A 22,497-nucleotide genomic window follows, 5' to 3' on the forward strand; every position below is an offset into this window, starting at 1 on the left:
GAACAATATGAAGCATTAGCGTAGCCCATGATTCTTTGCAATATGTTAGGGGGGGGGGGTGAAATACGCTAAAATGTAATATGCGGAGTGTCTGGAAATCGAAATATTTTCGAGTATTAAATAACGAGGAGCATCCAAAGCTTAGTTTTTTGCACAGATGCTCAATATGAATTACCCAATGGAAGGATGAATCGTGAGTCACGCTAGGTAGGTATGTGATTTTACTTTCTCAATAGCAGTTCCCCGAATGTACATTCCACATATTTCAGGTACCACTTTTCGGTTAGATGCGAAAACAACGTACTTACTTTTATTTGTATTTAGCACCAATTTGTTTCGTGCAAACAACTGTGAACTTACTTGTAGCTCTTTATTGGCGAGTAATTCTGCTTCCTGGAGTGAGTGGTGTGCTATAATTAAAGCAATGTTATCTGCATATAGAGCTGTTTGTGTGTGGGTCAAGGAGAGAGGATAATCCTTGATGAAACGGGAAAATGAGATCGGTCCATGTACTGAACCTTGTGGTACTCCTGTTTCAATGAGATTTCTTTTTGATTTGTTGCCAAGTATTTGTGCGAACTGTGTCCGCTGAGTCAAATAACTACGAAACATTTTTGAAGCTATCTCTCTAAATCCGTAGCCTTCGAGCTTGTACAGCAAAATATTGCGGTTCATTGAATCAAAAGCCTTTTTTATATCTAGGAAGATACCTATGATGATTTGGTTATTGTTTAATGCATGGTTTACTGCTTCTGCCACAAAATTTACTGCAGTAGCCACGCAGTATTCCTTTCTAAATCCATGTTGATTCGGAGTTAGGAGACTGCATTTTGTAATAAAGTCGACCATTTTTATGGCTACCACTTCCTCAAAAAAGAGTGTTCACGCATAATAAAATTGTTATGGGGCGGTAATTTGCGATGTTGTCGGGACTTTCTCCTTTGGGTATTGGTGTCATCCTCCCTATCTTAAGCTGTTCGGGGTACACGCCCGTCGCGAATGACGGGTTGAAAATTACTGCTAGAGGTTTGCACAAGGTTTCAATGTTGTGCTTCAGTATCTTCACTGGTATTCCATCATGATCCATGGCCTTGCATGATGACATATGACGTGCAACTGCAATGATTTCAGCTTCTGTAATTTCTCGAAAAACAAAAGTATCCTTGTGCACAGTAGGGAATGGTGAGTCATATTCTTCGTTTGTCGAGGTTGATAACCGTTTTCCTATGGTTACGAAAGAATTATTGAATAAGTCTGCAAGTTCCCGTTCATTGCAGCCTATAACATTTAGGCCAGTTAAAACAAGTTGTTGCGGTTCCGGTGGTGTGACTGCCTTTATTATACGCCAAATTTCCTTTGTATGGCCATTAGCTTTCACGATAAGGTTACTGTAATATCTTTTTTCCGTTTTCTCATCATCGATAACAATAGATTGCGTGTGTTTCTGTACAGTTCCTAATAATAGCTGTCATTTTTATTTTGCTTCACTTTGGCCCGCCAGTTTTCTCGTACTCTAATTACTTTAAGTATTGCCTCGTTCATCTATAGGGGCAAATTGGTTCGGACAGGTACGCTACTCTGCGAGATTTGTGCTCTACTTTTAGGCATCTTGATTGTATTAACGATGCAAACTTTGCGTAGGCTGCGTTAGCATCTGTATCGCTCTGACCTAAAAATTGTGTTTCTTGAGTTGCTCTTCTACTCTTTTCGCAATCTACCCTCAGTGAGAGTGGTATAGTTTGTTTCTCTGTCTGAAGATCAGTGCTAGAAATATAGATGAAAGTTGGAAAATGATTCCAAACGTTTTCTGTTATCACACCGGCTGTAATGCATTCGCTATCAATGTTTGACAAAATCTGGTCAGTCGTTGTAGATGACGTTGGTGTTACTCTTGTCGGTTCTAACATATGATATTTAAAGCCGTAACTCAACGCGAAGTGCTGGTAATCTGTGCTTGTGTGTTTGCTCGTGTCTATATGAAAATCACCACATAAAATGATTTGTTCTTCTTCACTTGTAAAATGCTGAAAAGTGTGTTCTAATGTTTCAAGAAACGGCTGAATTTTCGTATTTGGTGGCCTATACACGACACCTACGATGATTTTATTTTGAATTTCTACGAAAAACACCTGTATCTCTCCTAAATTTGTTTCCGCAAAATTGTTAAATTGTTTAAGGGTGATACAGGATGATATGTAAAGCGCCACGCCGCCGCCTCGGGAGCTTGACTTCTTTGGAAGGGACACAAATTGACAACCACTAATGTTTATGAATTCACCATCTTTTAGCCATGTCTCGGATAGTGCGATTGCTTCATATTTCCCACTTTGTCGACTAATAAGCGCTATCATTTCCTCATAATTTTAATTTCAGCTCCTCACGTTGCAGTGTAAAAAGCGAAGCCTTGGGGAACAGCCATATTTAATCGTGTCGTGTATAACAGTGTCCACGAGCACGTAGTTGCTCGCAGTCTGTTTATTGAAGCAAATTACACAATCTTGGACAGGTCTGCACTAGAAGCTGTGTGAACTCCGTTAGCATTTTCCGCTTTCCTTGCATTTCGATGGATGACAAATGCGAAAACACCCGTATACTTAGATTTAGGTACACGTTAAAGGTCCCCAGGTGGTCGAAATTTCCGGAGTCCTCCACTACGGCGTGCCTCATAATCAGAAAGTGGTTTTGGCACGTAAAACCCCAGAATTAAATTTTTTTCCACTTTCCTGGCTAGTATTTTGGACTGGGAAACCCACACAAAATTCTAGCCATTTTCCTTCTTTCTGGCAATAGTCATGCCGAGCAACGCTTTGTACTCTGCAAAAAGATACTCATTGACGTAGACAGGACATGTGTTAGCAAACCAGATTTCATTGGCGGAAAACATTTTCCTTTTTGCTGCTTGGAGCACTTTGTCCCCCATGTTGCTCTGCAAAAAAAATCTAACGACTATTTTCTTTTTTTCTTTCACCTTTGTGGGCACGCTATGCACAATGTCAACATCGCTTGATGCAACCTGTGCTCTAATTTTGTGCCCAATTCTCTGGACCACCTCAAGCAGAGACTAGTCATGCAATAGGGGATTGCCTTTAATTTCCAAACTATTGTTTCTACTGTACTTCTTATTCTCAGTAGGTTCTTTCTGTGTAGCAGAAAGTGCCAGTTCTATTTAGACTTCTTGCTTCTTTAAGTTGGCGTGCTCTTTCTTTAAGATTGCTACGTCTTTTGCTGTACGCCACTCTTCAAAGGCCACGTTCATGCATTGCATGCTTTCCTTTAGGCTATCAATTTCTTTGTTTTAATTTCCATTCGCGTCACAGACGCATCTGAAGAGTTCTTTGATTGTGCTTGGTACCTTATCACGCATTGTGAACAACGAGCAATCCGAACTTTCTGTGTAGCGTAAAAGAAAATGTGCAAGGAATACTGCACACCTCCTACACGCAGTTTTTGCAAGAGCGGTTAAACTTTCTGTCGAGGTGAGCTTGCACAGATCGCTAGCTGTTCTGACAGGAACGCTTTGGCGCTCGTCCACAGCTGGCGGGGGTCAGCGCAGGCGCAGATGCTGATTTGGTTGGTGCTGACGTTGCTGACGTCCAGTGCCGCAGGTCCCAGAATAAGCACTCGTTCACTGCAGCTTGTGCCACGTACGATGCGAAATCCTGTTCCTCGGCCAGTGCTTGATGGGATGCCAATTTGTAAGTTTTGCCAAGAGCTGTTAAACTTTCTGTCGAAGTGAAGTTGCCTGGATCGCTCTCTGCTCAGCCAGGAACGCTTTGGCGCTCGTGGAATTTACAGTATTCGGCCCCAGCGGAATCTATAAATTCCGGCAGCATTCCGGAGCCTATAAATTACGCGGGCTCCGGCAGCAAGCGCGTATTTCGCGACCGGGCGCAAGGGGAACTGATGAACGCGACTGAATATCGCGCGCGGAAGGGAGGAAAGTGGGGAGGCAGCGCGGGCGGGGCGGCTTCTACTCCGCCAGCAACTGCGTACTTCTCGCGGCGGCGCGCGGTCGCGCGCCGCCGTCCCTTGAAAGCGATCCGCAGACGGCTCATACCTTTGTGCGTGCTGCTTTCTAGCCGCTGTTTGTGTTGAAGCGATAGACGACAGCACGGAGGTCACTTCGCTCGCCGCTGCTGCCGCGCTTGCGTCAGCAGCTCACGCCAGCGTTCTGACAGCGAGTGTCCGCAGTCATTGAGTAGGATGTGTTCACGTTTGCCTGTGCGCTCTGACACCATTCTTGTTAATTTATTTAGTAATCGAATGTTTCCAAGTTTATACGGCCCATAAAACTACTATCCTTACTTCATACAACTGTCTACTAATTTGCTATCGCACTCGATGCTTCGCCTTTCGCACGAAAGGGCGACTTTTTTAGTTTAATCTTTTTTTGGCCGTAGGCATCTGAAATCACATGATCCCGAAAGTACCCAAGGTTAAGTAAGCCACTATTGAACAAAAAGACAAGTCGTATATTTCTAAACGAAGGGGCGTGGTGCTAGCAGAAAGCGCAGACGACTACGCCGACAATTTTTCGTTGATCAATGTTTTTTAGCGCGCACAAAAAAAAAAAAAAACGGAAACATTTCTTTGTCAAGCGAAAATTGCCTTAGCTATAGGTGTTGTATGTGTAGGTAATGGCTGACGCACAGATTACGGCACGTTATCTGCATTTTTTCTCACTTTATGTGATGCTGTCGTCATCTGTTTGTTTTTGCCTCGGTGCGTTTGTGATACGAGTTCACGTATGGTTTCTATAGTATGAATAAATAACATGTTCTGAGTACTAAAACTTCAGGTGTAAGGTAGAACGTCTGCCTGTCTTATATTTTTCGTGTCCACTGTTTCTGCGGCCTTCACACTTCGCCACTTTCGTATTTGGCATGTACTTTTTGAATACTTTACCACGTGTCTTTATCTTGCTCGCAGCGAAGAATCACGTCATTATGTAGCGCTTGCCGATATCTGCTGCTTGCCTTGACTGAATTAAAGTGACTTTCTTGAATTCTTAAAGTCAAGAAAAGCACTTTGATTTGTGAGACGATACACATCCTGAATCGCAATACAGCTACCTGCTTCAAGGTAAACTGAATTGAAGGTCGTACTGCTAACCCTCACAACAACGCTGCTGACCAGATTGCACATAGCCCTCTTACTCAGTATGTTCCGTTAGTTCCCCTCCCACCTTAACCCCTCAACTCATTACGTGCCCGTAAATATTCCCTCCAGCGGAACACACGCGCATTTGTCCCACCGCATGTCTTCTCAATTCCCCGTCACCCAACTTTGGCGGGAGAAGGGTTCAGAAGCTTTCGCGCTGGTGTTCCCCTTACACCTACTGTCACATCTGTATGGAACTCACCTCGGTTTACGTTGCGTGCAACATGTCGGTGCTGTGCTCTTACAGTGACGGAAGCAGACGCCTACCGTCTAGTATGGACTTATCCAGCTTGCAGATGGAACGCTCCCGTCTTCTACTGCAAGCCGGCTCTTGCTACAGTGCCACGACCAGCTATGATCGCTGGATGCACAGCAACAAATACGACAGAACACTGCTTGATTACATACACTGCACTGATCTCACGATATAAATACAGAACACACTCTATGTTATGCCTGAAGGCATGTTTTAATCGCATTAAATAAGAAGAGAAAGAATTCAAGTGACTTTAAACCGAATGGGACAGCAGCGCCGCCGCATGTTCGTGGCGTCACGCTCTGCAGCTCTTTACTCTCGAAAAGCACCCTTAATAGTATAGCACGCGGGTTTTTTGTCGCTATCTGGTATACAAATGACAACGAGTTTATACCGCCGCCTTCACGCGTTATCCGCGAGGAGGGAGCAGACGAGCGCTTCTGCATGGCGAAATTCGATATTACTTATTCAGATTCTGTCGTGTTCGTTTCAATCAACGTCTGTCGTTCCTAACAGCTTGACAGCGTCGTTTCTTAAGCGCCGCGGTGCGCCACACTCAGAAAATACTGCGCGTTTGTGTGGCGGAGCGACTGCGGCGTCGAAAAGAAAACTGCAGACAACTGTTTCACTCAAAAAAACTCGGCCGATTCTACAGCTTTTTATATTTTTCGTGTCCTTGAGGGATTGCACAAAGGGCGGAATCATGGTATTAGCAATGCAGACTGCTTTCTTTTGTTGGTTCATTCATAAGACAATCCGAACAAAATGTTGATTAAGGAAGCTTTCTCGTTCTGCTCTGAGACATCGGATGTGAGCTTTGAATCTTTAGGTCTTTACTACTGTTCCCCGCCTACAGCTTCTCGCGATGGTACCAACCGGACCGTATGAAAGAAGAAAAAGACAAGCCCAAACGAAAATAAAGGAACCAGTTAATGTCAGGAAGGACCTTCGATTAAAACACTTTGTTCGAACATTCTTGACCCGCCTAAGTCTGTACTGCGCTGGAACGTGTCGTCACTCGTAATCGTCCCTAATCTCCCCGCATAGTAAGAAATGAAGATTGAAGATTAAGTGCTCAGTGTATTACTTTGTTTGAACGCTGACGAAAATTAGCCGTACCGTTCAGTTGAAAGTGAATAATATTTTGTTGGACGATGAGGAGGCCCATGCAATACTTATTTTCTCTCTCTTCTTTCTATTCCCCTACTCCCTTCCCCCAGCGCAGGGTAGCCAAATGGACTCTTGACTGGTTAACATCCCTGCCTTCCTTTTATCTCTCTCTCTCTTGCGCAAGAAAATACGCGCAGAGGTTCACCGAACTAAAAGAATATTACGGTAGATTCAACGCACGTGTTGGAATCAACGTTAAGCGAAGCTCGAAGCATTGATCGAATCGTTTCGATTAAATGCTGTGCAAAGGCACGCATGACGCGTGCATTTTAATTTTTTTTGCATGTATACGCAAGGAGGTGTTCACGTTCTTCTCCCCAGTGCAGAAGTCTTGTCTTTTGGATTCGCGGTATCGCGCAGTGTCGTGTTCTGCACCGCATTTTGCAGTGTATAGTAAATACGCACCTGTTCAGCAGGACGGAGATACGCTTGTGCTTCCACCACGCAACTCACGTGACCCGCGCGACCGCCGGATTGCACGGTCTCCAGGATCGGCCCACTTTATTCGGCGAAGAATCGACCGAGGATACGCGCCAAACCCTGGCAGAGAAGGCATAGAAATGTTTGCTTTAAAAAGGAACTATGCGCTTGAAGGCGCGTATTTTGTCGCAGTAAGGATACTGAGTTTTTTCGTTGCGTAATTCTGCAGAGAACAGAGTTGGTCACCGGTACAACTCGAGGGATGCTATACAGATAGCCATAGGAGCTGATTCGTCATTTATGTGCTGTCCTAAGGTTGAGCTGTTCGACAAGGAGCGGCCAGCAAAGTCCGGGTAGGTTCACCAAGAAAGCCTCAGTTTTAAATTCCTTTGTAAATCTAAGGAACGCCTAATAGCATGAAAGAAGGCTGCGCATGCGTTGTGCTATCAGAACACTCAGTAACAGCAACATCGAAATGCTTACTGTCCAAAGTGGTCGATTTTCTTTTTCTGTTGTCTACCGCACTCCTCACGGTAGCTTGTCTGATTTTTTTTTGGTTATTCGAACGTGAAATGACGTTTCTTTCTGATAATTTCTCATCCTATGTTGGAGGAGACTTTAATGTTGACATTGGCACCTAGAACTCCCTCAACAGCAAATGTTGGTCACAATTCGAAGTGCTAATTTTAATAAGGTCATAAATCATCCAACGCGAGTAAATGCCTCAACTACAACTTGGCGTAATTATCCCAAATCATGCTATAGCTTCGCAGTCTGGTTGTATAGCCGTACCCATTAGCGATCACCTACCTGCATTTTTACGAGTTAAAAAAATTTTTTGGTGATGATTCTGTGAAATCAAGGCACCAGATAATTTCCAATAGACGACTTGAAACCTTTAATGGTTGCATTGCATCTGTAGATTAGAGTGCAGTTTACGAGCAATGTACGTCTGAAAACGCATACAAAGAATTACAATCTTCCTGCCCATCTACGACTGCTTCCCGATCATTGATATTTCACCTTGCGAAAAAGCACGCAAGCCATGGATGGCACCTCGACTTATACGTCTTATCAAACAGAAACACAAACTGCTTGCTAAATTCATAAGCGCTAAAAACCCTGAACTTCTGACACAATTCAAATCCCTACGTAACAAAATAAACAGCGAAATTGGCTCTGCTAGGAATGCCTATTACAATAAATTATTTGACTTAGTCCTCTTACGCAAACCAAAAACTAAATGAGATACTTGAATCAACTATTAAACAGACTTGAATCAACTATTAAACAGGGATACCTAAAGCGAGAGGCTCACAAGCTTAACCATGAGGCGGACAAAAACTATGTGGCTCGAAGCCGCTGCCTTCAATGAATTCTTTTCCCAGGTTGGTAGAAGCTGCTACAATACTGACTTTTCCTGTTTTCTGAACAACCGAACACCACAGTCACTGTTTTTTGAGCCAGCAGACGACAATGAGGTATTCACTAACTCTAATGCCTTACGCGATAGCTCTAGCTTGGACGCAGTTAATGTCCAAAGCAGGCCAGTAAAGTATGTATTATCCTATCTCGTCCCGTGCCTAACACATATATTTCATATTCTGCTGATCAGAGGGCAATCTCCCGCGGATATGCAGCTAGCAAGAGTTGCAACGATTTACAAGAAATGCGATAGGAATATTTTGAGTAACTAGAGGCCTATATCGATCCTTTCCGTATTTCTCAAAGAGACTGGAACAAATGATTCGCTGCCGTCTGCGCGGTGTTTTTTTTTCTCAGGCACTCTATAGTTACTGACCATCAGTATGGTTTTACTCGGAATAGATCAACCGAACACGCACTACTTGATCAAAAAGGACATGTACTCAGTAACTTTGAATCCAAACTGCTCACATTAGGCATATTTGTAGACTTCAGCAACGCGTTCGACGCGCTCAACCACGGCTTTCTTTTCGCACCACTACAAAACTACAACACTGATGTACGGGGGCACGCCCTTAATGTACGTAAATCGCATTGAAACTCGTGTTTCCAGTATGTAGTAATTGCAAACTATTTGTCTGAAGTCTTGCAAATCAAAAATGGTGTCCCGCAAAGCAGTTTATTGGGACCCCTGCTCTTTAATATTTATCTCAATGACATCATTATTATCACTAACGATGCCAAATTCATGATGTATGCAGATGATACATCCCTGTTCTTTTCGTCCGATAACATTCTGAAAATAACTGACACCGCCAATCAGGTTTTTTTCATTATTGGCGAAATGGTCATTGTACATTTCACGAAAATTTAAAGAAGGTAAAACAAACGCAATGATTTTTCACCCGAAGAACAAGTACATATCAAATCCACCGCCTCTAGTCTCAAATCATAATAATATTGATTATGCTGGTGAATTCTCTTGGTGTATAGTTTTTACTACTACTATGACATGGGACGCTCACATAAATAAAACTTAATTGCATTGCTCTTCGCACATTTATCGGAATTTTTTCAAGTAACAGACATGGTTTCTGTCAAGAGTAAGCTAAGCTTATACTACGCTTTCTTTTACTCATACCTAAATTACTGCTTTCTAGTCTGGGTATAACACCACTGTTTCGAATGTTCAAAAATTCTTTGTTCTTCAGAAAAAAAATTCTCCGGATAATTTGATACGTCATATCATACCCCAACGCTTCCCTTACACCTAAAATATAAAATTGTTGGTGTAAATAAATTTTTGAATAGAGGTTTGCCTGTTTTTATAAAAAAAATTATAGCAAAGAAACGATCCCTTCCTTAATCGCATAGTAAAACTCAGCCCGCATATTACGCCACATGAAAATAGAATACGACATACTTATACATTACCCCGATGTAGAACTAACTATGGCTTCAAGATGTTTATATACATATTGCCTAAATAAACACTCAATACTATAATTTATGCTATACGTCATTTTCTGTTATTGGAGACTTATTCGTGACTTAGTTCTTGTTGACCTTATATTCTAGAGCATTTGACTTTTCTTCTATTATAATTTTACACTGTTTCACGTTAATCCAGATATTTTTCGTACTGTTTATTTAGTATGCCAGTATTCACTACATGTTACAATTGAATTTGAAGTTCCATATATCGTTGTATGAAGATCTACGTAACTCTTGTACTCACAATGTCCGAGATAGTTGATTGCACTACACATAGTGTACTTTAATGTTGCTCAACTTCTTCCTTTTATTCCTTTTCCTTTTTTTTCTCCTGTCGCAATTGTCAATGTTTTTGGACATTGACGGCTTTGTCAAGCGACACCTTTGGTTTCGACAGGGTCAAGTGGTCGTATAGATTGCCTTTTCTCTCTGAGTCCCAGTTTGTACTGCACACTGTATGGCAAACTTAAATAAAGCTTTTATTTATTTATTGATTTATTTATTTATTTATTTATTTATTTATTGATGACGTGCAACCAGGGTGCGTGGAAAACACAAGGTTTGGTATCTACAGCGTTTGTGAAAATAACGCGCATGCTAAATTATGGGGTTTTACGAGCCAAAACCACTTTTTGATTATGAGGCACGGCGTAGTGGGGGACTCCGGAAACTTGGACCATCTGGGGTTCTTTAACATGCACCTAAATCTAAGTGCACGGTTGTTTTTGCATTTCGCCCCGATCAAAATGTGGCCGTCGTCGCCGAGATTCGATTCCCCGACCTCGCGCTCGGCAGTCAAACACCATAGCCACTAAGCAACCACGGCGGGTACACATGTATACTCTTGAACAGTCATGAGAGAGAGAGAGAGAGAGAGAGAGAGAGAGAGAGAGAGAGAGAGAGAGAGAGAGAGATAAGGCACTGCAAAATAATAGAAGCTAGGAGGTCTCTCCTCTCGCTCACTTAGAACATCTAGGCGAAGTACGTGTCACGTCCTCGGCTAGACTATGGATTTGGGGGCGATTTCAACGTGACGCCAAAATGTCGAACCGAAAAAAAAATTGGCTTGGTTTGGGGTTCAGTATGCTCCAATTTCGCCGTTCCGGTTCAGTTCCCGGCTCGGAAAAATAAAGTAACGGTTCGCGAACCGGTTCGAAATACCTAGCTGGTTCGGCGCAATTCAGATCTTCCGCCTCTCGATCATCACGATGCGCACGATGCCTGCGTCGTGGCCGGCCACACACGCCGCACACAGGGTAACGACCTATTCGTATGCGCAAGTTTTGTTTGGAGGAGACAGAGATGAACTCCCTTGCTGGCACGCGGCAAACATCAGTTGATATCTTCGCGTGAGTGGCTGCGCCTCTTGACGCTCACCATTGTGCATGACCGCCTGTGATGGACGGAACGATGGACGCCTGTGCGTGTGTGCGTTCATATACTGCGGATATTGCTTCTCACCTTCCACTTATCTTTCACTCATGCTTCCAGCTTTCCTAGTGCAAGTAGATTAACCATGTCTTTCCTTTATCGCACCTCTTTTTCTCTCTTTTCATGTTGATATTGAGCAAACTAATTTCATATCTCTACAGCCGCGCTTGCGCACAAAACCAGACGTTGTATACTCATGCAGCGGCGCTGCGACAGAATGTGCGGCACCCGGTGCGGCGCTTGGATCCTCCCACCCCTGCACTCCCTACTTCCAGCGGTTGCTTATATCGTCATCCAGACTGTTTATCCCCAAGCTTTAGAAGATGAAGTCAGATGTCTTATAAGACGTAGAAGGACTTATAATTTGGCTTCTGTAAGTATAATGAAGTCCGTCTTCATAAATGAATTAGGATGCAGTTTGCTTTCCTTTATAAATGCGATGACACATATCAATTTAGCGTTGTAACAATGCCGTCAATACGTAACATTTGTTGGTAGCAGATGATTGAACAATCTATTTTCTGTGAGCCTACTATATTTTCGTCCAAAAAAGGGTTTGCATATCTCGGCTATGATTTGTAGCTTCTTGTTCTTTGGCGCTTGGCGACGCTCGCATATAGGTATGCCTTCACCATACGAATAGACATGATTACACTGTTATCGTGCATTGCACACGCTCGTGTACGCCGTCTTGTTCTTAAGCCGCTCCACTCCACCTTAGCCTCTAAACATTCACAACCGGCATAAATTAGTACTTTCCTTCCGCGTTTCCGTGGTTCAGGCGACCACAAGGGCTGACAGTGAGATAGAACAAGCCTGAAGAGTCGCCGACCATAGATGGCATAGGCTGATGTCCATAGTTGGAAAGGGAGCCAGGCGAGGCCGAAAGAATCGAAGTGGCGCCGGCGAGATGTGCTTGTTCACCATCTTTAATCGCTGTCTGAGGCACGAAGCCGACACCGCAAATATAGGGGCGGCCAGCAGTGTTTGCCTCTGACAGGAAAAATGAAAACTGGGATATTTTCTTGTCATCACTTGTATACTCTATCCTTTTATCCCATTGTTTTTCAAATTCATTTTTGAATAATTGTACCCCGCATTATGTTACTTTTTATTGGCTTTACGCCTGCTGTATACCTTGGTGGTGTGGGCTTCCCCTCCCCTTTATTTATATTTCTTTATTTCAGGAAGAGTACTCCAAAAAGCCTCTTTCCCTCAGTGTAGAGTACCCAACCGGGCAGTTATTCTGGTTAACCTCTGAGCCCTTCAACTCATATTTTCTGTTTATGATCTGTGTTCTGTAAAAATGATCTTACTTTGATCTGTTAACTTATTTTGCGTGGCGCCGAGTTGTCCAATTTGGACGAGAAAGGCGGCAAAAAGGATGAAAAATAAGTTTCACAAAAATTTAGCCCCTTGGTTGGCAAACGTTTCTCGCAAGTACATACAGGGGCAGCTTCTTTTTCTTTCTTTTTAAATGTGGGGCTGCACACGCGCGAAGTGTTCCTATTTATTACTTGCTTTCGTACTCTGCATTTTACCGAAAACCTTTTTTTTATTGTTAAAATATATTACCTTCGGTGATCTGACGAAAAACGACGTGCTCAGCATGCGAACGTTATCTGCCATATCTGCCACTAATTCATGTTCGATTCACACCTTCACACCGCACCGCCGAAGTTCAGCAGCTTTGTGCGTGGTCACCTATTTTGGGAGGTAGATATAGTTGCGAAAGACGAGTGCTGAGGCGTTCTATTTTACCGCTTAACAGTTCACGTGTTCATCCCGTTGCGATGTCCGCGGAACGGGATTTACCTCTTTTGTTAACAGCCAATCTCAACCGCCCCCCCCCACCCCCCCCCTCCAACACCCGAACCCCCCTCTTGCCCCCTAATCTTTGCGGCCTTCTCTTTCTCTGCAGTGACCACAAAGCAGCGGCGATACCAGCACAGCGACGTGCAAGCCCTCTATGCGACTGTGCGATGGTTTCACACATCTTGAAAAAATGTAATTTTTAAATTCTGTCGTTCGATCGCCTTTAAAAGTTGTGATCCTGTCACCACTTTTCAAAGACTAACTCTCTCTTGAGCGGAGTATATCGCAGCTCGACTTATCGTTCGATGCAGAGAATTGTGCTTCAAATTAGAAATTCTCACTGAGTTCCACTGTCTGTCTAACGCTCATACATCGACCACCTTGCCTTATACAATCCGCTACCTCGTGTTTAACAGACGAAAGCCATAGTTCGTTTGGTTAATCTCCCGGCATTTTAATCGAAAGGGGTTTGATTACCACAAACTTTGTTGTGTTTGAGATTAAACATCGCGCTTTACCAAAGCCTGTCGAAGGGCATACTGAAGCCGCTACGTTGGACGAAAATAAGGGGCGAGTTTCAGAGGGCAACGTTGGAGGCCGGAGAGTCGCGTCTCAAGTGATAAATGTGATAGTCTGATTCTCAGACAAAAGGCTGTGCTATCCTTCGGCTTATCCTCACGTGGTTCTGGCAGCGATAGTGCTGGCGACACCATACCGAGTGGCTGCTAGTAGGGCTCGTGGTGAAACCTGCATTGGCCTTGCAACGGGTAAGGTGAGTGTGTTGTCTGCTGTCTTCGCCATAGCGAGAGGGCGCGTAGCCGCTGTGCAGAGCCCGTTGTTTACATTTGTTCCCAGTCTTCCGGCGCGATTTTTAACGTGGATGGTCTTTGTCCACGCCGAATATTAACAGTTCTGAACGTACTTGCCCGTTGATAAAGGACATCGCTTTTTTTCCCTTAAGCTTAAGCTAGCGATAACCGACATATGTCTGTTGTGACCTTATGATTTTATCAGATGCGGGACTTGCTCCTTGTTTTTTATATTTATTAAGGTGGTGGTGATGTTAGTATTATTGCTGTAGAGGCGTTGTTAGTGTGCCAGTCTGTGCCACATTTACTGGTCCTGTGCGCTGCTGCTCACAACAAAAGGATATGCCCTTCGTTCAGGAGACCAGAGTAATAATCGGGTTAATATAGCCGCAAATATGAAGTGAAAAAAAAAGTTCACAATGCAACAGGCGTTGATATAACGAGCGATATGTCATTCGTCATACTAATGTCTTATAGGTGGGCAGTGTCAAATCGCATAGCTCTAGTAAATGCTAGCGGACTGCCATATTTCTTGCACACGAAGCGATTACATTTAGCTGCGCATCTTCAGGCGTATAACTCAGAATGTATTCGCTATTTGGAGAATGCTCGCTATAACCTGCAGAGGACGTTGAGCCACCACAATAATGGTGCCCGATCAAGGATTGCAGGAATAGCTGAGCAATAGGACGGCAGCTTTTCTTTGACAAAGCTAAAGCGAGCTAAAGAGGACCACCGATACGTTATTCTCGACACGGATCGGTATTTTGAAGAGGCCCCACACAACATCTGAGGCCCGCGCGGAACTCGACTACACAAGACCGACTGACGGGCAACGTGGCACCATCTATTGGTGAACGGGAGCACTGTAAGCTCAACGTCGCTAGTGGCCTGGATTGAGAGCCGATACAGGCGTGCCGATTTTTACGTTCTCATTTTGAGTCTCGCATCCGCAAGAGTGCGACTGCGGCAAGTCGTGTCCAGTATACAGGGTTATCCGTCTTCCTTTTTTTTTTTTACGCACCATATGCGGCCTTTTAGCCTCGCGTGAAGTGAGGTCTTCTGACCCTGCTGCTACCCCTCTGAGAGCCTTTGTACATTCATTATATTGCACTTTACCTTCAATCCTTTTGCACATTAACCAGGAAGCGATTGAGCAATCTATTCATCCCAGTCTGAAGAACTGTAGGGAAGGGGTTCTTGACGCAAAATTCGGGGAAAATTTACTCTAATTTGAACTACACCATTGCGTTCTCACAGATTACGAGGAGCACCTCTGCAGTACCTTTCGAATACCGCGAGATGATATGAAAATTCAGGATGCAACATCAACATGTCAACCCGTGATATTACAACTACCGTGTTTAGGCTATAAGGAAAACAGTGTTTAGTATAACAAGCTTTGAAGATATGGTTACATTGTTCGCACATACCTCGCCATCCTGATTTTGGCATGTAGTCGTAGTCTTTCGAACGAAGACTTGGGTGTTCGCGTACCTAACAGAGCGGTGCGTAACAAAATCCAACCTGAAAACCTATTCTACCCTGAGCTGTCTTCGTGTCTGGAGGTTATAGAGAGTCGTTTACTATCCTGACGGCGACCTCGATGAGAGTGGTATAGGAATTCAAGGCTTAAGCATGGACAGGCAACACGGCTACGTTGGTCATTTCGGCTGTGTTTGTAATGTCCATGTCGAATACGCGTAATGCCTAAGTGCCCGTGTTAAATGCCCGTGTTACGTTTCTTGGTTACTTTCTATTGTCATCTCTAAACATGACAATTATGCACAAGGACGCATGTGTCTCATTGTGATCTTTTTATCTCATGTTTGTAACTCCTCAAACTTCCTGCCGCTGCCTAAAATACGTGAGCTATTCAAGAGTTTTATGGCTTCTATGTCCGCCTCGTCCGTCAAATTTATATGCATAGTTGGAAGATGGTGACGATGATGATGAACATAATACCACCTATCGCGTATTTTAGAAGCTGCGTGAGCAAGAAAGGCCGATAATTGCATCAACACATTCATCTTTGTACCAGTGCAGATAAACAAACCTCAAAGACACACAGCAAATAAGTTTATTTTAGTAAATTAGTGCATCAAACTTAAGAACTCCATAATCCGGCTTCTAATAAATCATTGTTGAGAGCACGGCTTGCGTTTATCTCCTCTGCTATCCGTTGCTTTCGAAGTCGTTGTGCTCAACACTAGAAAAACAAGTTCTGCAGTGACACTTTTGGATCAAAATTGCTGATTACTATAACAGAGAAACAGAAGGACAAAACTCAGAGGCAATTGCGTCACTTTACGTCATAGGTCACCAGGAATTTTCTCGTGTTTTGGTCAATTTCGCGAAAAGTGAATCCCTAAAAGTTGCCAGATTCAATATGTCCTGAAATTACCATATAATGCGTTTAATACCCCCTCTCCATCTCTTTGTCTTAACTCGACAAACCATTAATACCTTGCCGAAATCTATGGTGTCATTGCGACGTGGTGCGGGATTTTAACGTTGGCATTGCCACCCGTATTTCTGTTTTGCCTTCCTTTCTGACTTTCCGCGCCTTTGCTGCCAGTAGACGGCTTTAGATTAAGAGACGCAAGCACCTCGGGCATTCAAAAATACAAAGTTCGAGCTTTGCTTGGCCCCAAGGGGATCTTGCGTACTCTAGCAGAACGCAACCCCTGCATCCTTTGATGAAAAATCTGTTAGAACTAGTCTGTTAGCGATTCCAGGAGTATAGTCTGCTAAACTTGATTGCCTTAGAATTTATCTTAGTGTTTCTTTATATTATGTTCATTGGTCTGCCTTGAGCTTCTGGGTGCATAATTTTAATCAAGAAGCGTTTTATTTCCTATGCGGTTTAGATATCAGTGTTCGTCTACATGCGGTAAGTAGGAGTGCTTGTAAATGGGGAGCCAGTGATTCGACTTGAATAGAATTGGCTGATTTAAAAGAAAAGTTAAAATTTATGACTGGTTCGAGCAAAATTTTCATCTTAGTCCCTTGCGAAATACCAAACACGCAGGACGAAATACGCAAAAAACATTAACGCATTGCAAGGTTTAAGCCTTTGCACTCCGATGCTAGTAGGTACACTGTACAGACACTATCACTATCTTATATTTTTATTTATTTTATTTATTTATTTCATACTGCAGACCTAAAACAGGTCCAAGCAGGGTGGTTAAACACAACAATATTACAATGCATTATTCAATCAAGTAAGGCGGTAAGACACAAAAGTAATACAATGAGTCAATCAATTGAAACAGGCAACAACGAGTTATTCCAGTCTGTTATAGTTCGGGGAAAAAAAGAATACTTGAACACATCCGTCCGTGCAAAATAAGGTATTAGTGAATTCGGATGATGGTGTCGAGTAAGCCTAGACGTTGTACTGAACAGATACGATGCAGGATTAATTGATAATTGAAAAAGTGGGTCCGACAGTTCATCTTTAGCGAAAAAATAAAGGTAGGAACAACTTACTACTGCGAAATTATCACCTCTTTTTTGTGTGTCTCGTAAAAGCCGTGTTCAGAAATTAGCGGTGTACGCTCTATACGGGGTGTTTCAGCGAATGCTCTCAAAAATTCTTAAAGGTTGCCTGTGGAATATAGCACAATTCTAGTTTATGAGCTGATCTACTCGGAGAGACGGGCATTACTTGCACAAAAAACTGAAATCCATAACCGATTAAATAACAAAAATTCACTAAGTTCTCACTAATTACTTTATGGCCCATATTGCAATTTACAAATTCTAGCCGTGGAATTCACAAGTCTGATTCACTTCCAACTAATTCTCAGGATGACACCAGTTTCAAAATATTAATTCCCGAACATTGCGGATAAATGCATTGGCTTTCCAGTTACTTTTGTGCTTGAATCTATAAAACGACGTTTTGTTAAGAGAGGAATACTACTGGAACACCAATGCATTTTCCCGCAACGTTCGGGAATCAATATCTATAAACTGGTGTCATCCTGAGAATTCATTCCAAGAGGATCTAGCTTGCGAACTCCACGGCTGGAATTTGTAATTTGCAATATGGGCCATGAGGTAATTAGCTAAAAACGCTAATTAATGGTTTTTTGTTAATGAGTCGATTATGCATTTCAATTTGTTTTGCAAGTAGTGTCTGCCGCTTTTAGTAGACCACCTCGTGAACTAAAATTCTGCTATCTGCCACAGACAACCTTCAAGAATTTTCGAAAGTGTCCGATGAAACGCACTGTATACTAGCGTGATACATCAATTTTGTTCACTTTAGACATTGTAGAGTTGTAGTATAGTGAGCTTTCACGCTTGTTTTATTTGGCTTAACACCGATTTCCACATAAGCGCGCGAACCGACGATTTTTATCGCACGGTTTTAGGGTCAAGCTTGATCATATATTTATGATTTTCTTATATTGACCATTTTAACCATTATGTCAATACCTTTTCCCAGGGGACAAACGTTGCCAGGTTCCGGCTGTTTTGGAACACATTCTGGTCTCTTCTTTATCACTCAAAGATTTTCTAACCTCATCCGGAGGTTGCGAAGGTACTTTATTTCGCGCAGATCTGCCGTTGCAGAAATTTCAATTCGGCCTCGCCACAGCTGTTTCGTCTTTACGTCATTTTCTACGATTAGATGTATGTCGTTAAATATCGCCTGTTAGGTATACCAGCTGACCAATCCAGCCTGGACTAACCTAACATTTAGCTTTAGTGTCCGAGTACTGACATGGCATTTCCGACTCTTCATTTTTTATTTATTTACAGATACTGCGATCTCTTGCAATATCTTTGCAGAGACATGCAAACAGAGCGATAAACATTGACAAACATTATCAAATACAATGTAGGAAGAAAAATTCAGAATAGTAAACAAAAATACACATTACGAAAGGACGTGATAGAACTGCATTTAAAAACACGTTATAAAATCCTGTGTTATGGTTTGCTATGAAAGTTTATTCCAGTTTACTATAGCTCGTGTAAAACAAGAATATATAAAGCAACGAAGGGCCGGAGTCCCGGAACGCCGAATGATATAACGGCACTCCTCAGATTCTTTTAAGCAACTTATACAATAGTAACTTTCAGGCGAAGCAAGTTGGGTTTAGTTTCACAGGAGGTGTATGTCATGACGTCATGACGCAGAAGGCGTCACGTGTGAGCAGAGCATAGTGAAGTTTTCGCACTCATTCCAATTCGCTGGGTCGTCTGTTATGCTGCTGCATCGGAGTGCGCACCGAGTAGATAAGTTGGGCACAAAAGCAAGTCGGGGAAGTTGCACGACGTGGCCTGGCAAGATGTGTTGCTGCGAAATCTTCTTAATGCGCGAAAAAGAACCTCGTGTGTCTCGAACCACATTGGTTGGAGTTAGCCGAGACATAAGGTAATCCAGCCGAGCTCCCATGAAGTTATAAAGTGCGTTTCTGCTCATATACCGTGTAGCGTAGCAATCAATTTTCGTACTCTCTGGTTACCATTGGTGCCTGGCAAAGTTATCGACAGCTAACTTTTCACAGTTGTGATAATTTGTGCCTGTTGCTGTGCCAGTTCTAAAAGAATGATTCTAGTACATGTACAGGGGGAAGAAGCGCGCTCTGTGCTGACCTATTTTTCTCTTTAAAGTTGTCATCCTCTTAAATATGGCTACCTAGTCCCTAAATTACGCATTTTGCCCTAAAGCTGTCCTGTGTAGACTTTGTTGGCGCTGTGCCGTTGACTTGCGCGATTTGAAATTTGTCGCGGTATACGCATAAACGAGAAATGCAGACCATTCAAGTGTTCCACGATGGAGCGAACATCGCGTGCTCTCAATAATATCGTGCGTTTGATGCGGCATCTAAAGAACCGACAGGAAGCCTGATTGAAAAGAAGGTCCGAGAACATAATATCCACCGAAGCGATTTTCCCGGCACAAGCTCCTCATTCTTTTTGCAAGCTTTCTTCCCAGCCATGATGGCACCTGTGATGCAGTGAGGGAAAATTCACTAGTTCTTTCTGCCCGCCTACGCGGAAAAAATCAAGGAACGTGCCTGGTTGTAGGACTGCAATAATGCTACAGAAGCTTGGCGCAGCTGGTGGGCGAGGACGATGGGACGGGAGAGACTTCAGGCTTAAGCAGAAGCAAGTCTGCAAATGTCACGGCACGTGCCTAACAGATCTCGTTGCTTGTCATTTGAAGGAGGAAACGGGCTTCTGGAGATTTCCCCGGGGGCTTTGCCCCTCACGGGAGAAACGAAAGCGATAAGATACAGTATTCTTGGGCATTTGCAGCATTCGGAAAATGAAACTTTTGTTACCTTGCTCGTGTGACTATGACCTGGCGCGCTTCTTGCCTCTCTAATGAACTTCTCAGCTCTTTGCGCGTCTTCGACGGAAACAGGTGGCATTGAAGTGCAATGAAGGGGCTTTTTGTCCATTATGCGCAGCCAATAAGAGCTCCCACAGGCACTAACTCGTCGCGTGAAACGCGTCGTTTCATTGCAACACCAGAGAGCTTTGATGTAGCGCCGGCAGGACGATTATAACGTTCCATTCCATTGTTTCGAAGTGGCACTGAAGAAGATGATTGCGCACGGGTCGACAAGGATTCTTAAAGTCATTTGCTTGAATGAGTTGAACGCCTCAAGAATGCTGCGCGTCGACGCTCAGTTGGTAATTAGATCGGTAAAAAATTAATATGGCATCGTATCAATCCAGGATTTTCTGGCTCGAATGCGGTGAAAAGTACGCACGGATGTTGCGTCATCAGTTTTATGGTGAAATGTCTCGTAAAAATACATTAACCTTGTGAATTGCTTTCACATGGCTTCTTCTATGTCGCAAGTTTCGCCACTTTCGTTTTGCGCCGGCCTCAGCAAACCAGATGGCCACTTGGCAACCGGCCTAGTCTAAAACACCTGTCGTTATGACCGTGTACAGAGGGAGCGCCAGTGTAAAATTAGCCCGCCTAATTTGCATTAAAAACCGGTAACTAAATCTCTCTTTTTTTTGTCGCTATCAAAAGCATCCCACGAAGCCAGTTATTCACATCACAAGGGTACTTAGCATCAATCAACAACTTGAATATACGAACGCTCACTTCCGCAGTAGGCTAATTAAGTGTTCCGTTTCACATCGGACGCGCTTGTACAGTGTGCTATGACTTTCTTCGTGACCGTCGTAGTAGCACAGCGTCGCTATCTTATACCGTTGCCCGATATTGTGCGTGATGCGGAAACTCGTATTGCAGATAGATGAGCTAGTAGACCTAGCGCTAAATCAGGGCTATGTGAGCGGCCGCTTCTTCGGGGGATTGGGATGAAAGAGAGGGAGGGGGGGAGGTGAAGCTAGAGCTCATTACAGCACCGCCTGTCTATGCTCTTTGATCCTCCGCGTGTGCCCACACGCTTCATTTTACAAGCACCGTTCCATAGATTACCGGCTTCCGCGACTAGACGTCTTCTCTTTGCCCAATTTCGCGCCGGTCCCGAGGGAAATCTCGCGAGTTTCCTTGTCTTGTTCTAACCGATAGGCGGTGAGATCTGCTCGTCAAGTCTTTCGAGCTTCGAACGTCGACGACTTACAGAACGACTGCTGCGCAAGTCATCCCGCAACTCGGTGAAATCGTCAGAAACTCGGTCCGTTCGCGTTGGCACGTCTCTGAAGAAGCCCCAGGGAACCGAACGGCTTTAGTCGACTCCACTGAGCGTCAGAGATATCCGAGCTTGATCGAGGGCGGCGCGCGAAGTGTGATTCCATCTAGACTAGGGAAGAAATATAACAGAAATAGCCCGGAATCGCCGACATATTAGAGGTCTGCGTTGTTATCGCTTCAGTTCAGCGTCTTCTGCGATATTACTTTTGGTAATTTGCTTTCTAACGCTCAACGTGCTGAGCTAAATTGCTCAACGAGTGGTTTAGAACGAAACTGTACTCCTAGGCGTCGGGCGTGATGTGGCTCTGTCGGTAATTATTATAAGGCACACGAATTACGGCTTATAATCAGCGTGCGCATCTTTATAACGGAGGCGTGTATAGTGGAACGCAATTAAGGAGTGAGATGGCGGGTTGAGGGCTTAAGCAGGGGTAACTACGAGTTGCGTGCGTATCCATGCATCGTTCACACGCGTGCTGCGAGCGTCATGCGTAAGCATTGTCGTCCATGCCACGATGCCGTTAATTCCCGAGGATTCGCTCAGGCCTGCATTTTGTAAGGATTCCTTTTTCTCCGCTTCTATGCATTTATCGTCATCCCTCGCAGCGAGTGGCCAATTCAAGCGATAGCGGGGGCTCGGATTCGTGCGAGCCAATGCCGAGAAAATGTATTAAGAAATGTTGAAAACAGTACCACTTTAAGTTTTGTTGTTCTCTTCAAAAATGATTGCTATGAGGCTATGATGGAAACGAAAGAATAGTTCAATCGGCTGCTGCACAAGGCCCGGAAGTTTACCCCTCGCCGATGCAACAAAATAATATGAATAAACGGCGGAAAGTGAATGAATTAAGGAAGACCAAGAAAATTCATGG

General features: G+C 43.6%; 1 protein-coding gene across 1 annotated transcript in view; it reads left to right on the forward strand.

The window, feature by feature from the left end:
- Positions 1–3,608: 3,608 nt before the first annotated feature.
- LOC142581828 (uncharacterized) overlaps positions 3,609–22,497 on the forward strand; it is a 29,075-nt gene continuing 10,186 nt past the window's right edge. Inside the window, exon 1 of the mRNA XM_075691275.1 lies at positions 3,609–3,695. The gene's annotated coding sequence lies outside the window, so the exon portion shown is untranslated. The remainder of the gene's footprint in view (positions 3,696–22,497) is intronic.

Source organism: Dermacentor variabilis, chromosome 5, assembly GCF_050947875.1.
Source record: "Dermacentor variabilis isolate Ectoservices chromosome 5, ASM5094787v1, whole genome shotgun sequence".
In the NCBI taxonomy this organism is placed as follows: domain Eukaryota; kingdom Metazoa; phylum Arthropoda; class Arachnida; order Ixodida; family Ixodidae; genus Dermacentor; species Dermacentor variabilis.